A 19,717-nucleotide genomic window follows, 5' to 3' on the forward strand; every position below is an offset into this window, starting at 1 on the left:
ATTCATTTTGGAAAGGGGGCTGGCAACTGGTGAATGGCCATAGGTCCTGAGCCTCCATACAGTCTGAATTATGTGGTAGGTGATTGCCTGCATCAAGTTGGATGCAAACTAGTTGGGAAATGGGAATGGCTTATACTCGAGTACATAAGCATAGCACTCAGTTCTACCTTGTTTGCTCCTAATAGCTTCGGCATCCCTCCCACCCACCTTCTTATTTTCAGTGTTGTCCAGGATTTGTTCCAAATTGTTGGTTGTCAAATAGCTTTGTTGGGGGAAGGGAGGGGTGCAGGTTGCCCAACCAGTTATTATTTTGAAGCAGTGTGGAGCCCAGTTGGCAATGGTTCATATTGAGAGACTCTGATAAACTATTTGGTATGACTGAGCTGGCTGATGCACTGGAAAATGGCGGTGTGGTTATGATCTTAGGGAGGTGAGCAGTCACACTGTTTGAGGAGCCCTGCTTGTAAAAGTGAAACCTCTGCTACATTGAAAGTGTCTCCTTTTTGCCATGAACTGGACCTGCTGGGTCATGGCAAAAAGGGACAACCTGCATTGCATGGGAGAAGTTTACTTTTGACTTGGGCTCCACTGATGTACCTGTAATCATCAATATTATGCTGCAGTTTGCCAGTTCTGTCATCCATGCAAGGCCGTGCACATTTGTGGTCAGAGGTGTATGTGTAGGTGTGTGTGTGCATGACTGGAGTTCATTTTTTATGTCTAAAAAATGTATTCCAGTCATCATATAAAAGTAAATATAACTCTTTCAAAAGAAAAAGTAGGAACCCCTATAAGCTTTTTTCATTCAGTGATCTTCATTGTAAAGCATATGTGGACAGACTTTATAAACATGTAAACCCTAAAGGAAAGGAGGAAGGGGGTGAAATGTGATAGAGACATTAAAATACCTCCAAGGTATCAATGCAAAGGATGTGGGTCCATTTCAATGGAAAGAAGACTACTATAAGGAGTCATGGGATGAGGGTGAAAGGAAATAGCCGAAGGAAGTATTTCTTTACATGAAGGGTGTTGAATACATGGAACAGCCTCCCAGTGGAGGTCTGAATTCAAGAAAGCATGGATCAATCACGGGGAATCTCTGAGGGGAGTGGTAGGGATTGTGGAGCTGAGCAGTTGGGTGGATAGGCAGGTTAGATAGGTGCATAGTCTTTTTTGCCATCATATTTCTATGTTTCTATGCTTATTATGTTATGGCTATGACATGCCACATATAAAATTGACTTTCATAATCCCCAGATGAAGGCTTATATGAAAACCAAAACATCAGCTGGTATTGGAATGGACCTGTAATCTTTGGGGATCATTTTGTGAATTCATTACTCATATCAAGTCATCTTTTACATTTGGGGATTGATTTTGTAACTCACTATTTATGTATATTTTGGACACTTTACTATTGAGAATTCCCATTTTTATCAGCTGCACTGACAATATAAAAAATGACATCTGCTTTAAGGAATAAATGATTGTTGCCTGTGGTCAATAGGCATTTTATGGCCAAGACCTTGGTACGTCTGATGGCCCTCTGAATGCTTTTTCCAGGGGTGTTTTCATTTGGTTGTGCCATTCTCCCCTTTTATCAGGATCTAAAAATTGTACTACATTAATTGCTAAATGAGCTTTCATTTACAATAGAAAATAAAATGGAATAATTTTCTTAGTTAATCTGATTGTTTTTAGTACAAGCAGCATCATATGAGTCTTAAACTACCACTTAACATTTTTGTTTCTCTATGGCATTTAACTTTTAAGTAAACATCTCTTACAAAGAAAATAAAATGTTGGGTTTGTATAAAAACCTTGGTAGATTCCTGCCTTAGATTGTCAGCAGTTTTGAGTGTATGCTCCAAGGGACCAAAAAGTATGCTTCAGCAATAAATTGTATTCAAAAGAGGAAAAAATCTGAAGAATTTTCAGCTCAAAACACTGCACTGACTTTCAGGAACAAAAGAGAGCTTATTTAAACGATTCACTTAGTGAAGTTCTTTTAGGATTGATGCGGCATTGTTTCAGTCATTAAATCACTTCTGTTGAAGTAGTATTTTACAAATGCTATCTTGCCAGTCACAGGTTATTTAAAGGTGTTCTTGCAATCTAGACATTTTTGTTTAACGTAATGGGAACAGGAGTTCTGCCTTCTCCCCTTGCCTCTTTCTTTGCAAGAATAGGGATCATGCATACCCTTTGAGAACAAGTTGAAAATCGTGCTTAATTTGTACCAGTCACATTACTGCATGATGGAACAAATTCAAAGCATTGATTTATTTATACTGTAAACGAAAAGTACATAGCATGGGCAGCCATTACCTATCCCAGAATGTCCTCCCCCTCTCCAGCCCAGACCTCTTTCCCCCATCCCTCTCACCTCTTAGCTGAATACCAATGCAAAAATGCATCACACAATAATAATTACAAGAAAGAATTTAATTGATAAAGAAGGGAAGAAGTTATTATTTATAACTTTTAACAACCTATTCACATAGACAAATCATATACCCTTTCTGCTCCCCAAATCCCTTCCACTGAGTAACTGCCTGCCAGTACCACGTAACCAGCTGGGCCATTTCTGCTTGCTTTGGCCCTGCCCACCACAGGATCAGCTGGGCTTCTGCCTCCATTGTCCCTTTCAAGCCCTCACAATGTTTGCAGCTAGACTGCCCTCTCCTAGGGCATGAGCCCTCAGCCCGGCTCAAGGCCAGGCAGCCACCCAATGTCTCACAGTTGCAGAACTTGCTAGATATGGTCGAGCAGCGTTGTACCCTCATTAATTGTTTCCATCAGTGTTTCCCCCCCTCCTTGGGGGAGCAATCTCCCCACCAGATGGTCTTTGCTTCTATTCTCTGGTCATTGCTGGTATCGATCATTTCGATGCCTCTAGGACCCAGGGACCCTGCCGCTGGCATGAGGCAACCATAGAATTGCTCCAGGCCACCCTATTAGTGCTGCAGCACTGCCCCTCAAACGAAAGTGAAAATCACCTCCAGTGCCTTCTGAAGGGAAGTGTTAAATGAGTCCTGTCCTATAGCTGAAAAATGAAATTGTCTCCCCTTCTCAGTTTTCTATGATCTGCGCTAGTCCATTCATGCCTAATTTGACTGGAATGAGGTGCTCAATCCATAATCTGATGTGCCTGTTCGCTTTCCTTAAACACTGACTCCATAAACCATGATGTCTCCAGAGGTGGCAGGGATGATGGCTGACCAGCAGGTATGCATGTTGTAAGACCAGGTCATCAGCAATGATGATGTCCCTCTTATTGCTTTATTAACTGCAAAAAGGATAAAAGAGAAAGGCATGAGATGGTATTTTCAATCTAGAATATAAATATATAATGCCAAACTCAAAATTATAGTTCTGCAAACAGCTTCAGCTGTTATTGCTCCAAGTTAAGTGACATTCTGCACAATAGTTAGGATTAGGTGTACTTGTGCCTCATACTGTGGTGGGTAACCCTATTTATAGAAAGTAAGCTAGTTCTGCAAACAGATTGCATGAAGGACACCAGCATGCTCTTAAGTAAACTGCCTTCGATTGATAGACATGAAAGATGAAAAGAACCAATACATTTGTTTTTAAATCATCTTTTATTATCAAAAACATGCTTAGGAATTTATTTTATAGCAACTTTTTGCAATGACAAGCAAATCATTGTTCTTGTTGGGTTTTACTAAATACACATCCACTGCAGAATTTTCCTTATTTAAAACCAAAACATGTATAATGTTCAGTTGCTAGGCAGCTGCTTGGTCGACCAATGGTTTCTAGGCATTTGATTCATGCAGTATGCATTTAACTATAACCTCTGGAAAGCTTACAATTGATTTTGCCCATACACATTCTAATTTTCCCTGCATTGTTTTCCCATTTTTAAATTTCAGTATGTCATAAGCATCCTGCTTTTGTGTCTCTGCCTGCATCTAGAGGATGCTTCTTTTTTTGGTCTAGGATGAGCAAATTCAGCTTTAGAAACATTGTAGCGCATCAATTGAATTGGGTAGCTATTAAGCGACAGCAGTTATTGCAATAGCAGAATCAACAAAAACTGCAATGTATGTGGATTTAATCTTTTCATTATGATCTAGTAAGAGAGAAGTAGATTTGCTGTGTAAAATATGAAGTACTATTGTTGCACGCTCAGAGATCTGTAGTTTATCAGTTATGCAAAAAGAGTCAGTGGCAAGAAATATGGTCATGAATGAAGAATACACAGGAAAATAGGAGCGATGTGGATTCCCGATTTCCATTGCTTGTAGTGCAAGACTTCAGCCTAATAGCTATGTTTGTATTTGTATATCTGTCACGTGCATTTTGGAGACAGTAAAACAAAAAAAAAAGCAAATATTTTTTATCATGCCAAAAGTAGACTGGAGGGTGCTATCATTATTTATTTATTTTATTTATTTGTAGAGTTTTATATACCATTATTCGGTAGAGCCATCACTAGGCCCAAAGGGCATCGGATTGTCTGTTGCAGATATATTTGATCTAAACTGATCTAAACTGGAACAAGGCTAAGAACATGTTATTTATTACAGACTGTTAGATTTTGTCTCAAGCAAATAAATGAATGGCAAGATTTTAATTTTTTTTTCTTTTTAATTTTATTGCAATAGTTTGAAAGACATTCATTTATTGTTTTGCTTTAAAACATATTTCTGTGACAAACATGTATTGCTTTTACTGAGACTGTATTCTATAATCATTTGAAGTAGATGACTGCTTATCTGCTCTTCGCTTGCACTTGACCTTGGTAGTCCTTCATGATCCAAGTAATCATTATGACTTTAATAATCATAGCACACACATCGGCAGGCACCAGGGCAATGAAATTCTATTTTTCTAGCTTTTTAGTTAATAATCACAGTTGATTATTACTAAAATAGATACAGAATGTAAAGGGAAACACACAGCACCAGTTAAGCTGAGCTGAGGTATATTTTATACAAAATAATTGTTTAGAAAATTAGGGCTGGGACAGTCCACAATAGGTTGAGTATTAAACGTTTAAAAGTGACCATTCACAAGGCAGGCGATGTAGTGATGTGCATATAATTTGAGTGCTGTTTCCCCCATATTGTCCTCTGCTGCTGTGCTGAGGATTGTTCCTCCCACCCAACCAACCTACCCCCCACCCCCAACAATTTCTAAAAAGATGGAACGCCTACAAAACCTTTCCAAATTGTTTGATAAGGTAAATCTCCACACTTTGTTTCAAAAGAGAGAACATATTTAAAGACTTTTGTCACTCCTCTTGTGCCTGGTTTTCAGACTCAGTATATTTGGAAGGCAAAGAAGGCTAGAAAATACAATTTCTTACTGTAAATTGCATTGTGTGGCCTACCTGTTGGGCCTAAATGATTTTGTTACCTCTTGCAGGCAGCCCTTTATCATCGGTTTGTAAAAGAGATTGATTGTTTTCTGTTAATCTCTTTCACTCCAACACAAAATCAAATGGCAAACAGCCCCCTGTATCTCACACTAAGGTATAGATAATATGGGCAACTGGGAAGACCCAATGCACTCACTCGTTCACCCTCTTGCACATAGCATGAACAACACATCTCTGAGTGAACTGACAAGGGCCACAGCTTTACTGAATGTTACACCTAAGACAAAACCCAAGTTAGTCAAGATAAACTAGGAAACTTCCACATCCAATGCCTGGGTGACCCATTCACCCCACCTCAGTGGAATGGGCTACCTTTAGGCCATATGGGGCTTCAGGCCAAGTTGTCTTCGCAGTATGTGCCCACTTGAACTTTGAGGTCATCACAGCAGCAGTTGCAAGATGTGCCTTCTACTAAAGTGATGTTGACACTGGTTGGAACACGGCTTTTCCTTGTGATGGACCTAGATCTACAGAGCAAACTGCTCTTGGCTGTTAAAGAAGAACAGAATTATTTCAAATTTTATAAACAAGTCAAGGTTTGGTTGTTTAGCCTGACCTTGGATTCATTATTGGATGAGCTGGTATTTACATTCTTAGGCAGGGCCCAGGCAAAGATTAGGATATGTTTGATTAAGAATGAAAAAGAATTTTCATTATTTTCCAGGGAACAAAGAATGGATAGGTTGGTGTTAAATGGTTAATGGACTCTAGGATAGACTTCTTATGTGTTAGGAGATTTTAGATTTTTGTTTTTATATTAGTTTCATATTTTCTGTATTTTGATTATAAATAAATACATTTGATCACAGACTTTGCACCTGCAGTACCTGCATAGCAACTGAAAATCAAATCTATGCACTTATTTTACATCCCCCAAATCATCTCTGCTCCAGGATGGACCATTTCTGCTGTGGCTAAATCTAGCTGCTAGGTGCAATTTTCACTCCAGGGGATCTAGCCGGGTAACTCCTTAATTACTTGCAGGCCGATACAGTAAGGAGCGGCAGGAAGAGGTGTGTTAGTGCCGGGCGCACCCGCGTTTGCCGCACGCACAGTTTGGATCATCTACCGCTCGATACTGTATTTAAATAGCATGCAAATGCAAGCCGCATCCAAGAAGCGTCCGTGAAGTGTTAGGCCTGCGCAATCCATTTTACTGTATAGAGCGCTATACAGCACCTATACAGTATCCTGGGTGCACTGGTACCTGTCATTTCAAATGACGTTTGAAATGACAGGTACCAGGGGGGATTGCGAGTCCTCTCTCCCTCCCTCCCGAAGCAAGGTGCAGGGCAAAAATTAAAACAAAAGTGAATAAAGTGAATAAAGTGTAATAAAAGTAAACTTACTGCATGTGAATTTTCTTTGAACAGTCCTCTCTCTCTCTCCTCCTCCCGAGGCACGCACTACAGATCCCCTGCCTCCCGGGGGCAGCCGGAGGCAAAAGGTGAAGGTGAATGAATGCACGCCTGTGTGCGAAGGTGAATGCACGTCGGCGAAGGTGAATGAATGTGTGCCTGTGCGTGCAATTTGGGCCCTCAACGCGTGATGTCACGACGTTTGGCATCACGCCGACGTCGTGTGACGTCGGCGTTCGCTAATGCACTGCCTTGAGCACCCAAATTGCATTCATTCACCTTCGCTGCAGGGGCTGCTGGAAGCCGCTTTGGCTCTCCTGCCCCGCCGGCGAAGGTGAATGAATGCACGCCTGTGTACGCCCGTGCGTGCAATTTGGGCGCTCAAGGCAGTGCATTAGCGAATGCCGACGTCACACGCCGTGACGTCAAAAATCGTGACGTCACGCCTTGAGTGCCAAATTGCATGCACAGGCATACACAGGCGTGCATTCATTCACCGCCGGTGGGGGCTGCTGGAAGCCGCTTTCGCCGCCGGCTCCCTCCGCCTGGATGAATGCACGCCTGCCGGCTCCCTCCACCTGGATGAATGCACACCCACCGGCTCCCTCTGCCTGGATGAATGCACGCCTGCCGGCTCCCTCCACCTGGATGAATGCATGCCCGCCGGCGAAGGTGAGTGAATGAATGCACGCCCGCCGGCTCCTGCCTAGATGAATGCATGCCCGCCAGCGCGTACAGGCATGCATTCATTCACTCACCTTCGCCAGCGGGCGTGCATTCATCCAGGCGTACGGGCGCCCATTCATCCACCTTTGCCGGCGGGGACTGCTGGAAGCCGTTTTCGCCGCCGGCTGCCCCCGGGAGGCAGGGGAGCCGCAGTGCGCGCCTTGGGAGGAGGGGAGAGAGGACTGTTCAAAGAAAATTCACATGCAGTAAGTTTACTTTTATTACACTTTATTTACTTTTGTTTTAATGACATGTCGAGCCGATTTTCGCCCTGCGCCTTGCTTCGGGAGGGGGGATTTTGACCGGAGCCTGCCTATTGCTGTCACACCACACTAACACCAGGGTAAGGGTCCCGGGGGGTGAGGGGGTCGTTTGCCCATGAAATATCGTCTCTCTGACCTGACGCTCCACACTAACACAGGGGTAAGGGTAGGCGGTAAGTTAGCAGGTTAAACACGCGGCAAAACTATAGGTTAAAAAGGAGATAATCGGGGCGCACATTGCTGTATGGGAGGGAATAGCTAATCGGAGCGTTTACATCTTATAATCATGTCGCGGGCGGAAAGGGTTACCGGTTGATTTAAAGAAGCGGTAAGGATGAGTTAAAAGGGATAGTGAATGCGGGTTGGACTTTCGCGGCCAAATTGTGAGTTAGAAGCGGGTTAGAAGCAGGGTAACCGCGGCCGCGCTTTACTGTATCGGCCTGCTGGTAAGATACCTTTGCAAATTATCCTCCTAATAGATTTCAGATGATAACGCTTACCTAACATTTTAAAACATCTCTCAGGTGGGAACACTGGACTGAGCAGCTTTGTGTGAGTTGAGATTGAGTGGGAATGAGACATGGCTAGAGTATGTCGGAAAAAATGAAAAAAGAGCAAAACCTGCAACGCATTGGACACATCGGGGTCCAGGGCAGAAACTGAGAATTAGGCCCAGCCAATGCCAGGAGCACTGAAGTTCTGCCTCAGTGACATCACTCAGCTTCACCAAGCAGGTCCCTTGTGCTGGAACCCCAGATATTTGCCCTGTTTGTACCCTCCACCCCTCACCCCCATCCCTCTAAAACCAACTTAGTGAGGATTAATATAAGCATTTAAAAAAAATTAAAAAAAAAACAAATTGAAAGAGAGGGGGAAAAGGAAGGAGTCCTTGGGGAGGGGGAAGAATTGGTGAGATGTGTGGAAGCCGGTCTCATACACACATAGGGGCGGATTTTAAAAGCCCTGTTTGCGTAAATCCGGGCGGGTTTACGCGAGCAGGGCCTTGCGCGCCGGCGCGCCTATTTTCCATAGGCCTGCCAGCGCGCGCAGAGCCCCGGGACTCGCGTAAGTCCCGGGGTTTTTTGTCGGGGGCGTGTCGGGGGCGGGGCCGATCGGCGGGGCGTTTTGGGGGCGGGGCGCGGCGTTTTGGGGGCAGGCCCAGGGGCGTGGTTTCGGCCCGGGGCGGTCAGGGGGCGTGGCCGCGCCCTCCGGAACTGCCCCCAGGTTGCGTCTCGGCGCGCCAGCGGCCCGCTGGCGCGCGGGGATTTACTTCTTCCTCTGGGAGGCGTAAATCCCCGGACAAAGGTAGGGAGGGGGTTTAGATAGGGCTGGGGGGGTGGGTTAGGTAGAGGAAGGGAGGGGAAGGTGAGGGGAGGGCGAAAGAGAGTTCCCTCCGAGGTCGCTCCGATTTCGGAGCGGCCTCGGAGGGAACGGAGGCAGGCTGCGCGGCTCGGCGCACGCCGGCTGCCCAAAATCGGCAGCCTTGTGTGCGCTGATCCTGAATTTTAGCAGATACGCGCGGCTACACGCGTATCTACTAAAATCCAGCGTACTTTTGTTTGCGCCTGGAGCGCGAACAAAAGTACGCGAACGCGCCATTTTTAAAAATCTACCCCATAGTGAGTCATTTCACTTAGACTAGCAGTTATTGTTGGAATGAGCGGTGTGAGTGATCCCTTGTTGCTGTGGCTTAGTTGACGCAGCCTTGTAGGCAAAGGTATGGGACCTACGCAGTGAGCTGGAGAATGCCCCTGATGCAGGACAGACTGGATCTTCGCCTACACCAGCTGCCTTCCCTGCAGGTTGAGCTCTTGGGTTCTGGCAACCGGCAGGACTTAGGTAGGTCCCTAGGGCAGTGGCATGCTGAGTTCAAGACAGGCAGCAGACTGGAGAGATGAGCAACAGACCAATGGTTGGAACAGGCAGCAGGCAAGCGTAGGCAGTGTACATTGCAAGAGGTTAGGTCCAGGCAGCAAGCAAGCATGGTCAGGTCCAAGGCAAGAAAATCAGGTCCAGGAGATCAGGCCAAGGACAGACGAAGACATATAGGAGACACTAGATGAGACTGCAGGGCAAGGCAAAGCTGGATGAGACAGGCTGGGCTGGGCAAGGCAAGGCTGGAGCACAGGAACAAAGAAACAACTAAGAACTCAGGAATAAGCAGGAATGCAGGAGCAGCATGCACTGTTCCTAGGGAGGAGACCCGATGCTGAGGAGAGGTAATGCTGTAAAGTGCCTGCTAAAATAGCCCAGTTGTGCTGACGTCATCGAGAGGAGCCGTTCAGTGTTTCCCACTGCGGAGCCTATATTATGCATGCACCTAAGTGAAGGCAGTGGCCTGGTAGTGTCAGCGGCGTCAGCAGCAGACGGCAACGGCGGTATTCTGCTGTGACAGGAGGCCTCCAGCATCATTGTTCAGCATTGGGATAGAGTGAGGCAGCATGCAGGGTAGTCCCGTAATTTGCCAAATGTAACAGTTGTAATGTGCATCCTAGTTGTAAGCTGTTTGCATTGTGTGTGCAGAAATCGATGATTGCAGTAGGTAGTCAATGTGTGCCCATGTGTCTCTCTGAAAGTTACTGTAAAAGAGGGTAATTTTAAAAGCATTTACATACATAAAATTGGGTTTTACATGTGTAATTTCACTTTACCCATGTAAGTGGGTTTTTGAAAATTGCTACAATATATGCCATTGAATTGTCCATAGGATATTCACATGTATGTGCACTTTAGTTGCACAGCTTTTTGAAATTGCTTCAATAGAATGCTGCATTTACATGTGTAACCTCTTTTAAAATGACCCTTAAAATGAGAGCAATTCTATATTTTTGACTTCTCTAATAACTGCAAAAGATTTAAATGTATCTCCTTTTAATAGTTGCCCAAGATATCTAAGTCTTCTCTCATACCAGACAGGTTCATTTTAACCCACCTAGAACAGTTACTAGCCTCACTTCCCAGGATATAAGTTTTATAAATAATAAATAAAAAAGAAACAATCAGGAGGGCAGGAGCAGAGCAATTGTTTTCTGCCTTGTAGTTCAACCTCACCCTCTCCCCTGTTGTCTCCATAGAAGGGGAGGGAGTGAGGCTGGAGCAGACACTTCAGGAAGCATATACGGAGAAACAGGAGGAGAGTGGGAGCTGGAGCAGACACTATTCAGCCTGCAGCTCTCTGTAATCCCAGGTCTCAGAAGGGGGTCAGAATGGAAGAAGAGGAAGGAAATACCCTGGAGCAAAACCCAGGGAGCTGTGAGTGATTTATAGGGGGATGGGGGAAGGACAGAGCTGGGGTCAGAAAGAGGGGAAGGGGAATGTATGAGTGAGAAAGAGAGAGTGGATTAGCCAGGTCGGAGGACTGAAAAAGAATAAATTTGATACGTATTTCTCACACTCCCTGCCCTATTCAGCTAATGACAAGAATCTCAGAGTGACCATAAGTCTAAATTTCCCAGATATTTGTATGTATGCAGTGTAATACCCATCATCCGGTATATATGCATAATGCCACTACGGCAGAGAGGAAAAGTGAGAGGATAGATCCTTTAAGGGGTGAGGTTGAGAGCTAAAATGGCTTCTCAGTCTCAAAACACAAAATCCTTTTTATGCTCAAAATCTCTTTACTGTTTGAAGGAGGACTGACAGGACTCAACAAGAAAACTCAGAGGTCCATATTCAATAGTTTTCAGTCTAAATGGCTAAACCAGCATATTAGGCACATGCATCGGGGGAGTTCCAGTGGAAAGCGGATGGCGTTTTGTGGAGGACTGGAGTTAGCCACATAAATTAAGCAGCTATCTCTGGTTGTGCCACTAACCTGTCCTAAAGTTAGCTGCATAAGTATGTGGCTAACTAACAGGGTCATTCATCAAAATGCTTTAGGGTATTATCGCGGGTGTTAGGGGTCTAACGCCTGCGATAATGCAATGTGTATGCAAATTCTGAAAATGTAGTCAAAGGGGAGGGGTTTGGGGTGGGGTTTATGAAAATGAGGGGTGTTTAACATTGTGTATGATAGGGTAATGCATGTTATTGCACATTTTAATGCTGGAAATAACTACACCTTTTTTTTACTTGGAGAGGGAAGTGGAGTGGAGAGGAGAGAGCGAGAGCCTTTGGGGTAGCACACATATTTGTCATCTATTTATACCACTATAGGAGGGTCATCTAGTAACTCAAGGTGAGATTTTGGCGGTGCTCTAAGGTTTGGGGGGCAGTTTTACATGCACAGTCAGACATACGAACAGCACAGTACACATCAGTGAAGATTTGATGTGATTTGGAATGAGGAAAGCTACACAAAGATGAGATTTCTACAGTGTTCTCTCGCCTTAGCTTGATAGCACCCAGGTAGAGAGTACATCAAGCTAGGGCAAGAGAACACTGTAGAAATCTCATCTTGTGTACCTTTGTGACTGTGCATGTAAAACTGTCCCCAAACCCTAGACCACCACCAAAACCACACCTCGAGTTACAAGATGACCCTCCTATAGTGGTATAAATAGTTGACTTATATGCAAGCCTTCTAAAGAGTCTCTCTTTCTCTCTGCCCAAAACATGGAAATATTGCAGGTGTGATAAACTTAATGCATGTTTTAGCCCCCATGTACAAGACTCAGTGATAATTTAGTAAAATGTTTGTATAAGATCCCTCCTTGCCTATGTCACAATCTTACAAGTCTTATATACATTTTTTTTCTAGTTACCTTTACCAAGTATTGATCATTTCTAAATTTGTCTTTCTGGCTTGGCTTTCTTACCCTAGACCATCTGCACCCAAACATCTGTTCTCCTTCTTCCTTTCGGGTCCAATTTTCCATTCTATTTTCATCTCCCCACAATACTTTGTAGGAAGACATAGATCATCTCTTATCAGTCTCTGTATTCTCCTTTGTAGCTGGTTCTCATAAAGCCCACACACACACACACACACACACACACACACACACACACATGTCCTGTGAGATGTCCTTCACTTCTCGCTGCCTTAGGCCCACATCCTGTAGTTGTAAAGAGCTGCTTTCCTTACAGCAAACAGCACAGCATGTATTTGATATATGCTGGCTCAGGCTTAGTAAGGCCTAATACAGCAGTCCAGCAGTCAGAATTATACAGTTGTGGTAGCTAAAATATTAACATAGAAACATTGAAACATAGAAACATAGAAATGACGGCAGAAGAAGACCAAACGGCCCATCCAGTCTGCCCAGCAAGTTTTGCACTTTTTTCTCATACTTATCTGTTACTCTTGGCTTTTAGTAACCTTTTGGTTCTATTTCCTTTCCACCCCCACCATTAATGTAGAGAACAGTGTTGGAGCTGCATCTAAGTGAAATATCTAGCTTAATTAGTTAGGGGTAGTAATTGCCGCAATAAGCAAGCTACACCCAAGCTTATTTGTTTACCCAGCCTAAATAATTCAGTCCTTGTTGGTTGTTGTCTGTATATAGATGCACTTTTCTTCATTCCCCCTGCCATTGAAGCAGAGAGTTATGCTGGATATGCATTGAAAGTGAAGTATCAGACTTTCTCCCCTGCCGTTGAAGCAGAGAGTTTTGCTGGATATGCATTGAAAGTGAAGTATCAGACTTTCTCTCCTGCCATTGAAGCAGAGAGCTATGCTGGATATGCGTGAAGTATCAGTATTTCTCCCCTGCCGTTGAAGCAGAGAGCTATGCTGGATATGCATTGAAAGTGAAGTATCAGGCTTATTTGGTTTGGGGTAGTAACCGCCATAACAAGCAAGCTACTCCCCGCTTTTTTGTGAATGCAAATCCTTTTTTCCACATTTCCTCTTGCCTTTGAAGCTTAGAGCAATGTTGGAGTCGCATTAACCATGTGTATGTTTATTGAATAAGGGTATTATCTCCAGGTAGTAGCCGTCCATTAATGGCTATTAATCAATTATACTTAGGGAATAGCCACTGCTATTAATTTCATCAGTAGCATGGGTTCTTCTTAGTGTTTGGGTAATTGCCAGGTTCTTGTGGCCTGGTTGTGGCCTCTGTTGGAAACAGGATGCTGGGCTTGATGGACCCTTGGTCTGACCCAGCATGGCAATTTCTTATGTTATGTCATTCCCGCGAGCCACCCACTCTTCATTCACGCTCTCTAGACTTTATGGATCCACAGTGTTTATCCCATGCCCCTTTGAAGTCCTTCACAGTTCTGGTCGTCACCACTTCCTCCGGAAGGGCTTTCCAGGCATCCACCACCCTCTCCGTGAAGAAATATTACCCTAACCAAGACCCTTTTTTATCGCGGTCAATATTCATGCGAAAATGATAGCAAAATGATGAATCTAGGCCTAAGATAGCTGGGTATATTCAGTAGCACTAAATAGCTGAGCCACTCAGAGGCTGAATATTGCCCCCAGAGATGATTCAAAAGGTTATTTTATACATTTTTGTATTTGATACAGTCTACATGTGCTTTTTACTTACAGATTTTACCCCACATTTTCAAAGCAATTGAAATACATAAATTAGTTTCAAAAGCTTTTAGGTCATTGGCCTGCAATGGATTCAAACTAACCCACAGGAAGTTATGCCCTCTCTATTGAGGGTTAACTTTGTAAAATACATAGTTCCAAATCTGCCCCAGCTTTGCTCCCTAAAGGCCTCTTCCCAGTATATTTAAATGTACACACAAAATAGGGTTATGCGACCGCTTTTATGTGCAGCGAGCCCCAGGCTCTTTTGTAGTTGCCATTTACATGCATAAAACCGAGTTTCATGCACATAAGTGGCTTTGAAAATCAGGCCCTAAACATGCAGAGAAACTGTAGCAAGACCAACCGAGGAGGCTTTCAGGCTAAATGCTTGGCTTCAGAGAAGGAAGAGACACCTTGTCTCTCTGGGATTTATTTACTTATTTATATGTGCCTCTACATGAGAGAGTTTGATTTTTTTTTTTTTTTAATGCAAGCCTTCCATAATGTTCTGGATCATCTATACAAACAGGACCGCGACAGAGCCTAATGGTACTGTCCCGCTGAAGCACACACCAGTAGCCGGCCGGCACACACAACTTACTGCTCCTCCGTAGAACAGGTAAATTGAGAAAGGAAAAAAAAAAGGGTAGTTAGGCAGGTTTTAGGGGTCGAGGAGGAGAGGGGAAAAGGCAGGCAGGGTAGGTAGGGGTTTAGTAAGTTCCCTCCTAGTTCACTCCTTTATTGGATCAGACTGTGAGGGAACTGGGGAAAGGTACACACGTGTCGCCGCGTGTTTCTAACAAAATTCCCCCATTGTGCTGCAATATTACTGCTGGCAAGGTTCCTACTCCCTGCCAGCAATAGGAGGATACAGCAAGGCCACTAGCATTTCCCATGCAACTGGCAGCAGAAGAAGGGCCCTGCTGTGTTGCTGCAGCCGATGAAGAGATCCAGAGAGAGAGAGAGAGAGAGACTGGCATTGGCCCAACACCCGCTGCTGCTTTGGTCTGGGCTGTGCTGCCTAAGGGAGAAGGCTGCTGCATCGGGCTGGGTTACGACAGCTGAAGAATGTCTGCTTGTACCATGCACATTCCAAGGACATAGAGAGAATGTGAGAGCATATGTATGTGTAAGCAATAGCATGTATGAGAGCTTGTGTGTGTGAGAAAATGCACGTGTATGTGTGTAAGTGTGAGCAATAATATATATGACTGTGTGTGTGTGAGTGTGAGAAATACCATGTGTGAGAGCTTGAGTGTGAACATTAGTATGTGTGAGAGCTTGTGTGTGTGTGAGTGAGAGAACACATGAGAGCTTGTATGTGTGAGAGAGAGACAGCATGTGTATGTGTGTGAAATGCTGCACAGGCCCAAGTAAGAAGCTGCTGCTGCCTCTGTTAGAGGGAAAGAGAAAACATCTGTTTGTGCATGTGTGTGTGAGGAAGAGAGCATGTGAGAGTGAGCATGAGAGAACATATGGGAAAGAGAGAGTGTGTATGTGTGTGAAAGAGCATATGAGAGAGAGAGAGAAAAATTGTGTGAGATGTGTGAGTAGATAAGTGTGTGAATGCATGTAAGGAAAAGGTCTCCATGCTTCTCTTCCATTCCTCCCATTAATCTACAAAAATCTCAGGATGACTCGAAATCAAATGTTCTCAGGTATGGAGTGTGGGTGATTTTTTTCTTTATCCTTATTTTAATTATTGCATGTTATTTGATGTGTTTGTTGTTTTGAAATATTTTTTGTTGTTTGGAAAATGTTAATAATTTTGTAATGAGTTTTTACTTATTGGATATTCTTTTTGTCAGCTGTTTCAATATATTTGTTCTACAAGTATGGTTTTATCAAAATGACATTTTTATATTTCTTGATTTTATTGTTTGATGTTTTATATGGCATGGTGATGTTTCAGTTTATCCATTGTTGCACTGCATACAGAGTGTGGCTTGTTGTGGTTTCTAATTCACTTTTTGTCTGTACGTTTCTATTTATACTTTCTGCTCTCAGTTTTTTCTGCTTTTCTGTACACTTGCCCGGTGCCATCTGAAATTAACTCCTACCTTTGGCAGGAGTTAATTTCTGAGAGTAAAATGTGCGACTTGGCCACGCATTTTGCTTACTGTATTGCGGGTGAATTCCTAATAGGCTCATCAACATGCATTTGCATGTGATGAGCACTATTAGTTTCGGGGGGGGGGGGGAGGGGTTGCCTGTGCGTTTTCCACGCACTATTACTACCCCTTACTGTATAAGGGGTAATAATAGTGCGTCAAAAACGCGCATCCAAACAGGGGCTAATGGTGTGTTCGGCCAAGCGCACCTTTCTGTATTGGCCTGTTTATTCTGTGTTTGGTGAAGTTGTGTCTGTGTTGTGCATATGTGACCAAGGTGAGGACAAACTAGCCAAGTAAATACCTATTTACCCAGGTAAATCTCTTTGAAATGTGTTTTCTTTATTTTGTAAATGTATTCATAACAATTCAACTAGAGAGGAATGAATTCAGGAGTTTCCAAAATAATTTGATTGAAAATATAACATTCAATTCATGTGCTGATTTTTCTGCCCAACATGAAATTTACTGAAAAGAGCTTGAGTTGCTCTTAGCATGAGAAGTCTTTAATTGCATTGATGTTTAAATTTGGTTGCATAGGGGTGTGAGTTAACTCTGCATAATATAACCTCCCCATTGCTCTGTTTAACCCTTTATGGATTGGAGAGTAATCAAATTTCCCAAAGTAAAACTACTAAATATGAGGTGCTAGGCTATTTTATCAGACAGTATATCAGAAATTGGCTCCTGCTGGCTTTGCAGCTTACTGACTGTTCAGATTTCATTACACTTTAACACTGACAGTTGTCACTACAGAATCATGTTTTGATAAACTTGTTTCCTGCTGTTATAGTCTAAACCTTTATTTTTTTTTTTCTGTTTCTCAGAATAGATGGTTGATGTCCACATTCTGGTCATTCATTAGCATGCTAATGGTCATTTCAATATTTTTCGCTTTGATATTCTTTTCTATAAAAACATCTTATAAACTGTATATGTGCTGACAATTTTTCAAAAAACTAACAGGCTCATGCAAAACATATTGGAGCATGCGCATGCTAACATTTAACATGCAAGCTGAAACCTCACTTAATGCTCATTGCATTTTAAAGATGAAATTAGAAGAGAAAATTTGCGCAACAAGGGCCACATATGCGTGTATGTGACTTGTGCACACATAGGGGCAGATTTTAAAAGGGTTACGCGTGCCGAGCCTATTTTGCATAGGCCCAAGCCCTGAGACATGCATTTATGTCCCTGGGCTTTGTGAAAGGGGTGGGGCGGGGTGGACCGAGGTCTTCGACACAGCGGCTGTAGCGGGGGATCGTGCGCCGGTAGCTGGCCGGCGCGCACAAGTTACGCCTGCCTAAATAACAAAATAAAGGTAGGGGGGGATTTAGGTAGGGCTGGGGGCAGGAGGAAAGTTCCCTCAGAGGACGCTCCGATTTTGGAGCGGCCTTGGAGAGAACGGGGAAAGCCATCAGGGCTCCCCTAGGGCTCGGCGTGTGCAAGGTGCACTAGTGTGCACCCCCTTGCGCTCGCCGACCCCGGATTTTATAAATGCGCGTGGCTGCGTGCTCATGTTATAAAATCAGGCGTACATTTGTGCGCGCCAGGTAGTGCGCACAAATGTACCCCGCACACACAGGTTTTAAAATCCAGCCCATACTATGTATTTTAGAAAGGGTTCATATTCATGTCCATAAGTGCGTGCGAGAGCAAAATAGCACGTGTGAAAAATGAGCGGGCCCTTCCTGGGAAGGGAAACATTTGTAGAACCCGCCAAAGTGATGCTGTTACTTGTATATATTTACACCTGGTAATTATCTGGCATGTGGGAATAAAGTCTTTATTACAAAAGCTGACTGGGTGAGGGATGTGGGTAAACAGAGGGGAGTTCAGGCTGAAGAATCAGGCGGGCATCGATGACCTATAAATGGACTGGGCAGTCTCATGGCGAAATTGGTAAACCTGTAATTTCCTTCATGCACGTATGTTTTAAAATTTGCAGACTTGCATGTATAAAAGACGACAAGTGCTAAGGAAAATGTGCAGGTCTAATCTCCACACTTAAATGTTTGAAATCAGGAGCACAAATATAGAAGCACAGCAGATGCGCGCCATTTATCCGGATTAGTTTTGACTTCAGATAAGTCTTCAAAAGCTCTACTTATCCAGCTAACCCCTAGATTTATCAAAATGCTATAAAACAGAAATAGCACCTGTGATTAAAAAAAAACAGGGTGTGAGTAGTATAATTTCTCTGCTTCCGCATCAGTAATTTTCCACAAGGTGCAATAAATTTATTGCACATGCCAATTGGGGGAAGAGAGAGAGAGAGAGAGAGAGAGAGAGAGAGAGAGAGAGAGAGAGACTGACTCTATAGGGAACAATGTGTCACTCTACTATTTATACCATTGTAGGAGGGGGCACTTTCAACTCGGGGTGGGGGGGAGGTTTACATACACAGTAGAAAGTAGTACAAACAGCAAAGTTGACATCACTGAAGATTTTCTGCTGTGTGATGAAAAGGTACAAGATGAGCTGATTTGCAAAATGCACTCTCTACCTAGCTTCAAGTAGAGAGTGCATTGTACAGCAGAAAATCTTCAGTGATTCCAACTTTGCTGTTTGTACCTCCTATTGTGAATGTAACCCCCCCAAACTACCCTCCCCCCCAAGCCCCACACTGAGTTAAAAGTGTCCCCTCTTACAGTAGTAGTAGATAGGGATGTGCAGAGGGACGCCATACGTTGCTTTCGGGATACGTATTCGTCGGGGGGCAAATACGTTGCATACGTCCGTATGGCGCCCCGATATGGTTTTACGTCTAATCCTATTTGGTACCCGACTAAAATTAAATTTACTACATCCCCCCACCCTCCTGAACCCCCCCAAGACTTACCAAAACTCCCTAGTGGTTCAGCGGGGGGTCCGGGACCCATCCTGCACTCTCACACCCTCGAACCAGTTTCAAAATGGCGCCGATAGCCTTTGACCTACCATGTCACAGGGGCTACCACTGCTATTGGTCAGCCGCTGTCACATGGCCATCGGCGCCATCTTGTGCTCCTACCATGTGACAGGGGCTGACCAATGGCACCGGTAGCCCCTGTGACATAGTAAGGGCAAGGCTATCGGCACCATTTTGATTCCTGGCACCCGACGGCACGAGTGCAGGAGATCGCTCCCAGACCCCCGCTGGACCCCCAGGGACTTTTGGCCAGCTTGGGGGGGGCCTCCCAACCCCCATAAGACTTGCCAAATGTCCAGCGGGGGTCTGGAATGAACTCCTGCTCTCAGGCCATATTGCCAGTATTCAAAATGGCGCCGGCGCTACCTTTGCCCTCACTATGTCACAGGGGCCGACGGTCAGCCCCTGTGACATAGTGAGGGCAAAGGCTAGCAGCTGCCAATACTCAAAATGGCGCCAGCGCTAGCCTTCGCCCTCACTATGTCACTATGTGAGGGCGAAG

General features: G+C 44.2%; 1 protein-coding gene and 1 long non-coding RNA gene across 3 annotated transcripts in view; one reads left to right on the forward strand and one right to left on the reverse strand.

The window, feature by feature from the left end:
- The window catches only part of PLCB1 (phospholipase C beta 1), a 1,417,494-nt gene that overhangs the window by 637,777 nt on the left and 760,000 nt on the right, over positions 1-19,717 (forward strand). The window lies entirely within an intron of this gene.
- LOC115086967 overlaps positions 2,536-19,717 on the reverse strand; it is a 68,634-nt gene continuing 51,452 nt past the window's right edge. The window contains exon 3 of the long non-coding RNA XR_003855375.1: positions 2,536-3,289. This is a non-coding gene — a long non-coding RNA (uncharacterized LOC115086967). The remainder of the gene's footprint in view (positions 3,290-19,717) is intronic.

This window comes from Rhinatrema bivittatum, chromosome 3 (genome assembly GCF_901001135.1).
Source record: "Rhinatrema bivittatum chromosome 3, aRhiBiv1.1, whole genome shotgun sequence".
NCBI classification, from domain to species: domain Eukaryota; kingdom Metazoa; phylum Chordata; class Amphibia; order Gymnophiona; family Rhinatrematidae; genus Rhinatrema; species Rhinatrema bivittatum.